The sequence below is a fragment of the Bos taurus genome, chromosome 17 (assembly GCF_002263795.3).
Source record: "Bos taurus isolate L1 Dominette 01449 registration number 42190680 breed Hereford chromosome 17, ARS-UCD2.0, whole genome shotgun sequence".
NCBI classification, from domain to species: Eukaryota; Metazoa; Chordata; class Mammalia; order Artiodactyla; family Bovidae; genus Bos; species Bos taurus.
Genome location: NC_037344.1, coordinates 37213360 through 37227801, shown reverse-complemented (window position 1 = coordinate 37227801; position 14442 = coordinate 37213360).

The following is a 14442-nucleotide window of genomic DNA, read 5'->3' as shown; positions in this document are numbered from 1 at the left end:
ACGAAATGCCAACAGAGTGAGGGAATCCACAGAAAAGAGTCAGGAACACGATCAATCCTCAGATGTCAGCTGAAGCCTCCCAGACTAATAAAGCAGAGCACTGTTACTGAGTCCAAGCTCATACTGCTCGCATGAATACATCAAGAGATGAGTTGTTGGAGCAAGAAATAGTAAGTTTATTTGGAAAACCAGCAGGCCAAGAAGATGGTAGACCAGTGTTTCAAAGACCCATCTGACCTGCATTATGATTCAAATTTCTGTTGTACTAAAGGAGGAGAGAGTAAAATCAAACACTTCCTGGTCCCCATCAGCCTCAGAGTGGGATGTGTTAATTTCTTCCCTGTAGTCATTCACAGGTGGGCCTAGTCAGGATGTTTCCTGTGAGCTAAACAAAGGTATTTTAGCTTAATCCTCCTCCTCAATCCTACGTGGGAAACAGGGTTCCCAGAGATGGGCCATTATGTCTAATCTAAGCTTATAGGCAAAACCTTTTAATGATTAACTTGCCATAGACTATAAATGTCCTTCCCTATTGTGGCACAAGTGTGTTCTTGAACTCAGAATTGCAGAGTTACAAGAGTCACATACAAGTTTCTGGGCATCTGGATCTCAGCCCCTTAGGTAATCACATAGCCTATGCTTAGTACTCAAATTTTAAAAATAAACTTGTTAAACATAAAATTGCCAAAGCTATCATATGTGATCAAATTATTTGTATTGACTCATTTATGCTATGATTTGTAAAAATTAAGTATAGAGTGAAAAGTTTTATTATTGTCTGATAATTTTAATAAACTAGGAAATAAAATTTCTTCTTAGAAGATGCTCAGTGACTTTGAGTATTTTGAGGGCAGCATGCCAAGCTTGATAAAAAGAGCATGGCATTGTTACCAAATCAGACTTGGGTCCACTTGCCCACATGCAGTAAAGCCAATCTACTGACACCAGGCTGTGGTAAAGGAATGTACACTATTTACTGCAGCTGCCAGGTAAAGAGAATGGGAACTCATAATCAAAAAGTCCCCAACTTTCCAATGGTTTTAAAAGCAGTGTGAGGGAGAGGGCTGCAGAAGGTATGATCATTTCATACACAATTCTTGGATTGGTTGGCATCAAGGTAAAGTTCCAAGTAATGTCAGTCTTCTGGTTTCAGCTGCTCTCCTGTTTATGTTCTTGTGGTCAGCAGTTTTCACCTGAATGGAGTTGGCTTCTTGTAAAAACAATTTAGAAATGTGTCATGTCTTTATGTATCTTTCAGGGAACTGGGAGTTTGGTGATTCTGCCACATGGTCAATTTATTCTAAATTGTTACCAGTTTCCCAGCCCAACAGCTATTCTTTTTTTCTATATCTTCACATTCCTAATCTTCAGCTCTGAAGCAGCATTAAGAGATGCAAGAGAGGCCCTAGAGACTAAAAGCAAATCCTTTTTACTTTTTCTTCAAAGGACAGGGACACATCAGCTTGTACATGGTTTCTATCCCCTCTTTTCTTTGATACTCCTCGAGAACACGTTCAGGAAAAGAAAGGAAGTAAAGTTTTGGATAGAGAGATTAATCATAAACTCAGGAGAAGAACTTCTTTGGAGAGATTCAGCTTCATCACTGGCAACTCTGGGTAAAAGTCCCTAGGCTAGCTCTGTGAAATTTTGTGTCTTCTCTCTAACTAGTTTTAACTTAACTCAGTATGTTTGTGTACAAGTGACATTTCTTTTTCCCCAGAAAATCCTGTACACTATGATTGAGAACTGCAGAGATTAAAGGGGAGGGATGAGAGAATCACCTGGAGAGGAATAAATAACAAAGCACAGAAAATAGAAATGGGACTTGGCTAAAACACAGCTTTTGAAATCACTAAGAATAACAGTAGACATAAGACCAAGATTTAAAGATTTAGGAGAGAAGCATTTTGTTCTGTTGGCTCCCTGCCTCCCCCTCACTAGAAAGTAAGCCTCCTTTCAAGAAGAATCTTTGCTTGCTTGCTTCTTATAAAACCAATACCTAGAGCAGAGGCTAGTAATAGCTGGTACTTAATAAATATTTCATAAATAAATGAATCAAAGAGTAAAAGTAGCATAGAAAAAGTAGAATTTGAAAATTAGAAGATCAGTTTAGCTATGGACACAGAGAAGTCTGCTAAAAATGTCAGGTTGCTCACATATGCAATGCCCATTTATTCCTAAAGTAAATATTTACCAATTTGGGAAAAGCTATGCTGCTATGTAACAGTAACATCACACTCACATAACACCTTCTTGACTAGTTCCCAAACTAGCAGTGTGGCAAAACACAGATACAAACAATCAAATTGACAAAAGACAAGAAGTTGCCAAACAACAACTTCAAAATATTCGTTTTATCTGATAGTTTAGTCCTCACTGGATTGGAAACTTCTTATGGACAACAGTAGTATATCATCTGTCTTTGTTTCCTGGTGGTGCACAGTATCTGATTCAGAGAGCACACATTTATTAATGTAATTGAACTAAATCCTGAGAAACTTTCTCAGTAAAGCAGATATCATGCCAGATCAAATAGAGCTTGTCCTAATCTCTGCAAGTAAACGATGCACTGTTGTTACTTCATTAAATCTCCTCAAAATAGGTAACTCTTGGCAATTCCTCCTCTAGTTGGAAAGAACCATTGTACTGAAACTGAGTTGATTATTGAATGTCCATATACTTTTTTTCCACTTTTTTTTTTTTAAACTGGAGGATAATTGCTTTGCAGTATTGCATTAGTTTCTGCCATACAACAACATGAACCAGCCATAGATCATACCTGTGTGTCTTCCCTCTTGAACCTCTGTGGGAAGAGAGTAAATTAGTCAAGATGGCATATTCAGGGTCTCTTGCCCCATGTTTTGTAAATGATGACAATGGAACTGAGATCATTTGTAGCACTGCATATGTGCATCAGGAGGTCCTTACTTGGTCACAGGTTACTGTGTGAGGCACACCTAGCTCCACCCATAAAGCAGCGGGAATTAATGCTGTGTCATGGCTGTGATTGTTGGGTCAGACAGGAGAGGAGAGAAAATACATGAATTAGCATGAAAATTCCTGAAGTAGCATGAATACTACTACAGCTGCTGCATCAGCCAGGAGAGAAAACTGTTACGGCTGCTGTGTCAGCTAGGAGAGACGTTATGTGCGGTTATGCTGTGTCATGTCTTCTGCTATGGCTGCTGTGCCAGCTAGAAGAGAATAAACGTGTCTGCAGCTACTACAGCTCTTCACATGTGAACAGCAAACAACTGACGACACGAACAGAATGAAGAGCAATACAACCTCCCTCCCACCTTCCACATCATCCCACCCCTCTAAGTTGTCACAGAGCACTGGGTTTCAGCTCCCTGCATCATATAGCAAATTCCCACTATGTATCTATGTTACATATGGTAATATGCGTGTTTCAATGTTACTCTTTCAATTCGTCCCTCCATCTCCTTCCCCCACTGCATCTACAAGTCTACTTTCTACGTCTGCATCTCCAGTGCTGCCCTGTAAATAGATTCTTCCATGCTATCTTCCTAGATTACACATATATGCATTAATATACAATATATATTTCTCTCTTTCTGGCTTACTTCACTCTGTACAGTAGGCTCTAGGTTCATCTATCTCATTAGAACTGACTCAAATGTCTTTCTTTTTATGGCTGAGTAACATTCCATTTAATGTATGTACCATGATTTATTTATCCATTCATCTGTTGATAGACACCTAGGTTGCTTCCATGTCCTAGATATTGTAAATAGTGCTGCAATAAACATTGGGGTATTTGTGTCTTTTTCATTTATTGTTTTCTCAAGGTATATGCCCAGTAGTGGGATTGCTGGGTCATATGGTGGTTCTATTCCTAGTTTTTTTAAGGAATACACTTCCCTGGTGGCTCAGATGGTAAAGCATCTGCCTGTAATGAGGGAGACATGGGTTCTATCCCTGGGTCAGGAAGATCCTGTGGAGAAGGAAATGGCAACCTACTCCAGTACTCTTGCCTGGGAAACCCCATGGATGGAGGAGCCTGATAGGCTATAGTCCATGGGGTTGCAAAGAGTCAAACACAACTGAATGACCACTTTTTTTCTTTTTTCCTTTCTTGTTTAAGGAATCTCTATACTGACTGCAGCCATGAAATCAAAAGATGCTTACTTCTTGGAGGGAAAGTTATGACCAACCTAGAGAGCATATTCAAAAGCAGAGACATTACTTTGCCAACAAAGGTTCATCTAGTCAAGGCTATGGTTTTTCTTGTGGTCATGTATGGATGTGAGAGTTGGACTGTGAAGAAGGCTGAGCACCTAAGAATTGATGCTTTTGAACTGTGGTGTTGGAGAAGACTCTTGAGAGTCCCTTGGACTGCAAGGAGATCCAACCAGTCCATTCTGAAGGAGATCAGCCCTGGGATTTCTTTGGAAGGAATGATGCTACAGCTGAAACTCCAGTTCTTTGGCCACCTCATGTGAAGAGCTGACTCATTGGAAAAGACTCTGATGCTGGGAGGGATTGGGGGCAGGAGGAGAAGGGGACGACAGAGGATGAGATGGCTGGATGGCATCACTGACTCGATGGATGTGAGTCTGAGTGAACTCCGGGAGTTGGTGATGGACAGGGAGGCCTGGCGTGCTGTGATTCATGGGGTCGTAAAGAGTCGGACACGACTGAGCGACTGATCTGATCTGATACTGTCTTCCACAGTGGCTATATCAATTTACATTCCCACTTGCAATGCAAGAGGGTTCCCTTTTCTCCACACCCTCTACAGCATTTATTGTTTATAGACTTTTTGATGATGGCCATTCTGACTAGTGTGAGGTTGTATCTCATTGTAGTTTTGACTTGCATTTCTCTAATAAGGAGCAACGTTGAACATATTTTCATGTATTTGTTAGCCATCTGTATGCCTTCTTTGGAGAAATGTCTGTTTAGGTCTTTCGCCCACTTTCTGATTGGGTTGTTTGTTTTTTTGGTATTGAGTTGTATAAGCTGCTTGTATATTTTGGAGGTTAATCCTTAGTTGATTAATTTGCTATTATTTTTCTCTCATTCTCAGAGCTGTCTTTTCACCTTATTTATTATTTCCTTTTCAGTGCAAAAGCTTTTAAATTTATGTCCCACTTGTTTATTTTTGTTTTTATTTTCATTATTCTAGGAAGTGTGTCAGAGAGGATCATGCTGTGATTTATTCTTATGTTATCGTCTAGGAGCTTTATAGTTTCTGGCCTTACATTTGGGCTTTTCTGATAGCTTGGTTGGTAAAGAATCTGCCTACTATGGCAGGAGATTCCTGGGTTGGGAAGATCCACTGGAGAAGGGATAGACTACCTACTCCAGTATTTTCAGGCCCAGCTGGTAAAGATTCTGCCTGAAATGTGGGAGACGTGGGTTTGATCCCTGGGTTGGGAAGATTTAGTGTCCAAATACTTAAAAGAAATAAGACATAATAGTCTTCTCAATATATATCAAATGTAAATACATCCTCTAATTATTATAGATGGTAAATTATCCAATCCTTAATATCTGTAAATTTGTAAAGTGTGCTTTGATATTCATATCCTGTATCTCTCATGATAAATTGTTTATTTGCATACTTTTTTTTTTTCCCCTTCAGATTTGGGCTAAAGGAACTTCAAAACTTAGAATTTAAAAAGTATTAAAAATTATTTGGCCCAGTCCTTTCATTTTACAGATGTGAGGACAGAAATTCAGAGGAACTAATTCCTACAACTGAATGGAATGATTTTCCAAGGCCAGGTAGCTCACTATAATATGGCTTAGACTAGAATTCCAATCTTCTGAATCCCTAGTCCTGAGCTATAACTGACTCCAGGACTGAGTTAGCTCAGAGTTCTGAGCTCTCTTACTAAACTCCACCAAAAGAATATAAAGAAATTTATTTGATTTTTAAAAATGTTTACCATTCTATAATCCCAACATTTGAGGAATTCACTGCAAACCCATGTTGTTTGACAGTTTTCTGCCACCCACTTCCTGTCAGTCTCTCTCAGAGGATGAGAGTTCCTAGAGAGAAAGTGCATTCACATCTCTGTGATTCCATGAATTGGTTTAGAAAAGTGCCACTTCTAACACAGCACAGCTTCTGAACCACAGGGAAACTTCATTCTCTAGTCCCTTGGGCTTCAATCTGATTTGTGTTGAATAGTATTATCTGTATGAACCAACTGAGACAGGGAAAATGGGACGCCAGGAGGTACTGGCAGACATAAATATTTTAAGTAAAACAGTAACAGCGGGAACTGAGATAATATATAGAAACATGGGACCTGAAAGTGTTCTAATTCTTTCCTTTTAAAGATAAGTAAACCTTTCTAAAAAGATTATGGGCTAATAAGGATCACATAGATAAAAAGTGGTAAGAGTAAAATTGCAAATGAGAAACCATATATCCCATGCATTGCATCAAAAGTATTGTTTTCAATACATTTGTTAATGGTTTTCAAACTAGAACTTTGAAGGACTATTTCTGTCAAATGTGTAGACACTAGACAGATGTAGTTGACACTGAGATTTAAATTAACTAAATTAAATTACCAATTCTGGTCCTCAGTCATAGTAGCCACATTTCAGGTATCCACTAACCACAGGTGGCTCATGGCTCTTTATTGCGCAAATGAAGATGTAGAACTTTCCATCAGTGCAAAATGTTCTTTAGGACATTACAGGACTGAAGATCCTCTTTGCTGATGGTTGTGTTTTCATAGCAAATTAATTATTTCTGAAAGTTTCTTCAACTTAATATATTTGACTTTGGTATTTTAAAATATGTTTTAAATCATAATGTAAATACCACACAACTCCTTGCCTTTGTTTCTGCTCCTCTAGCAACATATTGACTCACCAAGGTGACATCACAAAATATGAATCCCTAGAGCTGGATGGATTATTAACTATATTTTCCATAAGTGACAAATATATAGTTCTTATTTACCACATCCATAAAAATGGGCATTAGTAGTACTTTAGAACCTGCCTGCCAATGCAAGAGACATACGAGATGTGGGTTCAGTCCCTGGGAAGATCCCATGGAGGAGGGTATGGCATCCCACTTCAATATCCCTGCCTGGACATGGGCACAGAAGCCAGGTGGGCTACCATCCATAAGGTCACAAAGAGCTGGACATGAATGAAGTGACTTAGCATGCACACATGCAGTACTCAATTTCAATAAAAATTTCAAAACATCTATTTTGAAATAATTATAGGTTCACAAGAAATCACAAATATATATTCAAGAAGGCCCTTCATACTCTTCATCTAGACTTCACAAGATTTAACATCTAGAATGCTACAGTACAATATTGAAACCAGGAAATTACCGTAATTCAAACTGTAGAATTTCTTCAGAATTTAGCAGTTAGACATGGATGTGTGTGTGTGTGTGTGTGTTTGTGTGTGTAGTTCTATATGATTTTATATATGTGTAGCTTAGTGTAGCCACCATCACAGGGATATTTAACTGTACCATAACAAGCCTCCCTTGTGTTATAGCCACATCTACTTCACCTTACCCTCTACCATTATTACCAAGTCCATGTTCATATTGCTTGTTGAAGGATAAACCCATAAATCAAGAGACAAGTTCTTGGGGCAAGGAACAGGGGCTTTATTTAGAAAGCCTGCATACTGAGTAGATGGTAGACCTTTGTCTCAACAAACCATCTTACCTGGGTTAGAATTAAGTCTCCTTTTATCCTAAAAGGAGAGGGGGTGTGGTTGGTTATTTCAAGCTTCCTGGTGTTCGAATCCTTTGTTCTTATAGCTGTCCACATGGGTTAGGTCACAATGTTCCTGTAAACCTCAATCAAGAAAAATTTTACTTTTTATTTTGAACTTTTTATCTCTGTATGAATGGAAATGTGTTACACCTTTAAAAGTCAGAGCCTTGAGAATGGACTATCAAGTATATTTCAGGTTAAAGCCAACATTCTTGTAGCAAAAGCAAAGGAATACAAATGTTAAAGTAAAATAAATGGATATGGTATTGAGTGAAATTTGCTCTTCCCTATTATACTGTGGCCATGAAGATCCATCATCATCTATGCAATCAGGTTATTTAACAAATGTTATATAAATGAAATCATGCAACTTTTGTTCATCATAGGCTTTTTACACTGAGCTTAATTTTCTTGAAGCTCATCTAAGTTGTGTGTATCAGTAGTTAAATTCTTATTATTGCTAAGAAATATTCCATGATATGAAGGTTCTACAGTTCACTGAATCATTCATTCACTGGAGAATATTATAGAAGTTTTCTGTTTTTGCCAATTAAAAATAAAATTTATATGAAATTTCACGTGCAGGTTTCTACATGTTAAAAGCTTTCAGTTCTTTGAAAGAAAAGGCCAAGAGTACAAATCCTGGGTAATTGAGATCATTTTTAGTTTTATTACTGTTAAATTCTTTTCGTAACTTAATTTACAACTTCACATTCAAATAAGCAATGTATGAATCATTCAATTTTGATAAATCCTTACCAGCTTTTGGCTTTATCACTATTTTTAGCCATTCTGATGTTTGTATAATGATAACATATTATGAGTTTTATTTCTATTATTCTAAAGGCTAATAATAGTGAAGTTTTTTCCATATGTTTATTTGTCATCCACATATTTTCTTCAGTGAAATATTTGTTCATATCTTTTGCTTGCTTTCTAACTGCATTATTTGTTTTATTAATACTGAAATTACACATTCTTTACACATTATACATATGAATCCTGTGTTAAATGTGGGATTTGTGTTTTCTCCTAATCTGTAACTTTTTTTTTCTTTTAATCTCAGGATTTATTGCAAAGAAAGTGAAAGTGAAGTCGTTCAGTCTGGTCTGACTCTTTGCGACCCCATGGACTGTAGCCCACCACACTTCTCCGTTCATGGGATTTTCTAGGCAAGAGTGCTGGAGTGGGTTGCCATTTCCTTCTCCAGAGGATCTTCCCAACCCAGGGATCAAACCCAGGGAAGCTTATTGCAAAGAAAACCTTTAATTTTGATGCTTTCAATTTATCTATTTTTCCTTTTATGGATCATGCTTTTGATGTCAAGTGTAAGACATTTTGCCACACATGTTTTCTCTTACACTTTTTCTAAATGCCTTATGTTTTTAGTATTATGTTTTATATTTAATCCATTATGATTTTTGTATAAAGTGTCAGATCAATGTGTAGGTTAATTTTTGCCTTGAGTTGTCCAATTGCACCAGAACCACTTTTTGAAATAATTTTAGTTTATCTATTCTGTTACACTGATCTAAATCTTTCTTTTCAGCAGAACCACACTGCCTTGATTCCTCTAGACATAGAATAAGCCTTCATGTTTAGAAGAATGTTTCTTCTCACTTTATTTTCTTTTATTGTCTTTAAAAAAAATCTATCTTAAGGAATTTCCACAAAATTTAAAAAATAAATTTGTCTACATTTAGATCATTTTTATGTAGACATAAATTTGTCTACATTGAGATCATTTTTAGTTTTATTACTGTTAAATTCTTTTCTTAATTTACAACTTCACATTCAAATAAGCAATGTATGAATCATTCAATTTTGATAAATCCTTACCAGCTTGTTGATTTTCCTTAAAAGCTTGTTGATTTTCTGGTTGGAACTTTTGGTGGTGAGCACACTATAGTGCAGGAGAATAGTATAGCAAGGAGAGATAAGAAAGCCTTCTTAAGTGAACAATGCAAAGAAATAGAGAAAAACAATACAATGGGAAAGACTAAAAATCTCTCCAAAAAAATTAAAGAGAGATACCAAGGGAATATTTCATGCAAAGATGGTCATAATAAAGGGCAGAAATGATATGGATCTAACAGAAACATAAGACATTAAGAAGAGGTGGCAAAAATATAGAGAAGAACTGTACAAAAAAAGTCTTAATGACATGGATAACCACGATGGTATAATTATTTATCTAGAGCCAGACATTGTGGAGTGTGAAGTCAAGTGGGCCTTAAGAAGCATTACTATGAGCAAAGCTAGTGGAAGTGATGGAATTCCAGCTGAGCTATTTCAAATCTTAAAAGATGATGCTGTTAAAGTGCTGCTCTCAATATTCCAGCAAATTTGGAAAACTTAGCGGTGGCCACAGGACTGGAAAAGGTCAGTTTTCATTCCAGTCCAAAGTAGGGAAATGCCAAAGAATGTAAAAACTAGTGCACAGTTGCTCTTACTTTGTATGCTAGCAAGGTAATGCTTAAAATCCTCCAAACTAGGCTTCAACAGTATGTGTAATGAGAAATTCCAGATGTACAAACTGGATCTAGAAAAGAAAGAGGAACCAGAGATCAAATTGTGAAAAAGCTGTTGATCATAGAAAAAGTGAAGGAATTCCAGAAAAACATCTACTTCTGCTTCATTGACTACACTAAATCATTTGACTATATACATTACAACAAACTATGGAAAATTCTTGAAGATATGGAAATACCAGACCATCTTACCTGCCTTCTGAGAAACCTGCATGCAGATAAAGGAGCAAAAGTTAGAACAGGTCATGAAACAACTGACACAAATTGGGAAAGGACTACGTCAAGGCTGAATACTGTCACCCTGCTTATTTAACTTATATGCAGAGTGCATCATGCAAAATGCCAAGCTGAATGAAGCTCAAGTTGGAATCAAGATGCCAGGAGAAACATGAATAACCTCAGATATGCAGATGACACCACTCTAATGGCAGAAAGAGAAGAGGAACTAAAGAGCCTCTAGATGAAGGTGAAAGAGGAGACTGAAAAATCTGGCTTAAAACTCAACATTCAAAAAACGAAGATCATGGCATTTGGTCCTATTATGTCATGGCAAATAGATGGAGAAAAAATGGAAACAGTGATAGATTTTATTTACTTAGGCTCTAAAATCACAGTGGATAGTGACTGCAGACATGAAATCAAAAGACACTTGCTCTTTGGAAGGAAAGCTATGACAAACACAGACAGCATATTAAAAAGCAGAAACATCACTTTGCCCACAAAGATCTGTATAGTCAAAGCTATAGTTTTGCTAGTATTCATGTATAGATGTGAGAACTTGACAATAAAGGAGGCTTAGCACCCAAAAATATACACTTTCTAACTGTGGTGCAAATAGTTGAGCAACTGAATAACAACATCAACACACTATAACGTAGAAAGTCAAAATATAATGCTGTACAAATAAAACATACAAAGTTATAAATGAAGACTGCTGTTTGTCAGTCGCTAAGTCCTGGTTCACTCTTTGTGACCCCATAGATTGCAGCTTGCCAGCCTTCTCTGTCCATCACTATCTACTAGAGTTTGCTCAAATTCATGTCAATTGAGTCGTGATGCTATCTAACCACCTCATCCTCTGCTGCACCCCCCTTTTGCCTTTAATCTTTCCCAGCATCAGGATCATTTCCAATGAGTTGCCTTTTTCCGTAGATGGCAAAAGTTTAGAGCTTTGGCTTCAGCATCAGTCCTTTCAATAAATATTCAAGGCTGATTTCCTTTAAGATTGACTGGTTTGATCTGCTTGCTGTCCAAGGGACTCTCAAGAGTCTTCCCCAGCACCACAGTTCGAAAACATCAGTTCTTTGGTGGTCAGCCTTCTTTATGGTCCAACTCTCACATCCATACATGAATACTGGAAAAGCTATAGCTTTGACTAAACAGGCCTTTGTTGGCAAAGTGATGTCTCTGCTTTTTAATATGCTGTCTAGGTTTATCATAATTTTCCTTCCAAGAAAGTAGCATCTTTTAATTTCATAGCTGCGGTCTCTATCCTCAGAGATTTTGGAGCCCAAGAAAACAAAATCTGTCACTGTTTCCTCTTCTATTTGCCATGAAGTGATGGGACTGGATGCCATGATCTTTGTTTTTTGAATGTTGTGTTTTAAGCCAGCTTTCTCCCTCTGCTCTTTCATCAAGAGGCTCTTTAGTTCCTCTTCTCTTTCTGCCATTAGAGTGGTATCATCTGCATATCTGAGTGTGTTGATATTTCTCCTGGCAATTTTGATTCCAGCTTGAGCTTCATCAAACCTGCCATTTTGCTTGATGTACTCTGCATATGAGTTAAATATAGTGAGAATATACAGCCTTGCCATACTCCTTTCCCAATTTTGAACAAGTCTGTTGTTCCACATCCACTTCTAATTGTTGTTTCTTGACCTCTATATAGGTTTCTCAGGAGACAGGTAGGTGGTCTGGTACTCACTTTTCTTAATAATTTTTCATTTTTTTTGTGTGATTCACACAGCCAAAGACTTTCCCATATTCAGTGAAGCAGATGTATAAATTTTTCTGGAATTCCCTTGCTTTGTCTATGATCCAATCTATGTTGGCAGTGATCTCTGGTTCCTCTACCTTTTCTAAATCCTGCTTTTACCTCTGGAAGTTTCCATTTCACGCACTGTTGAAACCTAGCTTGAAGGATTTTGAGGGTAACCTTTCTAAAATGTGAAATGAGCACAATTGTACAGTAGTTTGAACATTCTTTGGCATTGCCCTTCTTTGGGACTGGAGTGGAAACTGACCCTTTCCTATCTTGTGGCCCTTCCTGAGTTTTCCAAATTTGCTGACATATTGAGTGAAGCACTATCACAGCATTATCTTTTAGTATTTTTAGTAGCTCAGCTCTAATTCTATCACCTCCACTTCCTTTATTTTTAGTAATGCTTCCTAAGGCCCACTTGACTTTACACACCAGGTTTTCTGGCTCTAGGAGAGTGACTACACCATCGTACTTGAGTCATTAAGAATTTTTTTGTATAGTTTTTCTATGTATTGTTGCCAACATTTCTTAATCTCTTCTGCTTAGGTCCTTAAAATTTTCATCCTTTATTATTCACAACCTTTTATGAAATGTTCTCTTAATCTCTCCAATCTTCTTGAAGAGATCTCTAGTCTTTCCCATTCTATTTTTTCCCTCTATTTTTTGATCTATTCATTTAAATAGAGCTTCTCATCTTTCCTTGCTATTCTGTGAAACTCTCCATTGTGTTTCTTTCCGTTTTCCTTACTTTCCAATTCTCTTTTTCCTCAGCTATTTGAAAGACTCTTCAGACAACCACTTTGACTTCTTACATTCATTTTCCTTTGGGATGGTTTTGATCACTGCCTTCTGTACAGTGTTGCTAACTTCCATCCATAGTTCTTCAGGCACTCTGGCTACCAGATAGAGCTCCTTGAATCTATTTGTCACCTCCACTGAATAATCATAAGGGATTTGATTTAGATTATATGTGAGTGGCCTAGTGGTTTTCCCTTCTTTCTTTCAATTTAAAACTGAATTTTGCAATAAGGAGCTCATGATATGAGCTATAGTCAGCTCCAGGTCTTATTTTTGCTGACTATATAGAGCTTTCCATCATCATCTGCAAAGAATATAATCAATCTGATTTTGGTATTGACCATTTGATGATGTCCATGTGTAGAGTAGTCTTTTGTTTGCTGTAAGAGGTTGTTTGCTATAACCAGTATTTTCTCTTGACAAAACTATGTTAGCATTTACTCTGCTTCATAACCAAACTTACCGTTTACTCCAGGTATCTCTTGTCTTCCTATTTTTGTATTCCAATCTCCTATGAGGAAAAGGATATCTTGTTTTGGTGTTAGTTCTAGAAAGTCTTACAGGTCTTCATAGAACCAGCCAACTTCAACTTTTTCAATATCAGTTGTTGGGGCTCAGACTTGGATTTCTGTGATGTTGAATGGTTTGCCTTGAATATGAACCAAGCTCATTCTGCTGTTTTTGAGCTTGCCCTCAAGTACTGAATTTTAGACTCTTTTGTTGACTATGAGGGCTATTCCATTTCTTCTAAGGGATTCTTCCCTACACTAGTAGATATAATGATCATTTGAATTAAATTTTCTCATTCCCTTCCTTTTTAGGTCACTGATTCCTGAGATATTGACATTCACTCTTGCCATCTCGTGCTTCACCACTTCCAATTTACTCTGACTCATGGACCTAACATTCCAGGCTTGCAATATTGTTCTTATAGCATGGGACTTTACTTTCATCACCAGACACATCCACGACTGAGCTTCATTTCCACATTGGTACAGTTGCTTCATTCTTTCTGGAGGTATTAGTAATTGCCCTCTGCTCTTCCCCAGTAGCATATTAGACACCTTCCAATGTGAGGTGCTCAGTTTCTAGTGTCATACCTTTTACCCTTTCATAATTTTCATGGGATTCTCATGGCTAGAATAGATTTATTCGCCATTTGCTCCTCCACGTAATGAAGGCACATCAATTGGAAAAAAGAAAAAAACCTCTGCAGCAACAGAGAAAAAAATCCCTATAGATCAGTTTAAGAACTGATGTCTTTACTCAGCTGTGTGTTTAAATCAATGGACATAATATGCCTTTTCTAGTATTTATGATTCCTTTGATTTTTTTCTTCAGTATCTTATTATTTTCTATATATGAATTATATACAAGTGTTGTTAGATTTATCCCT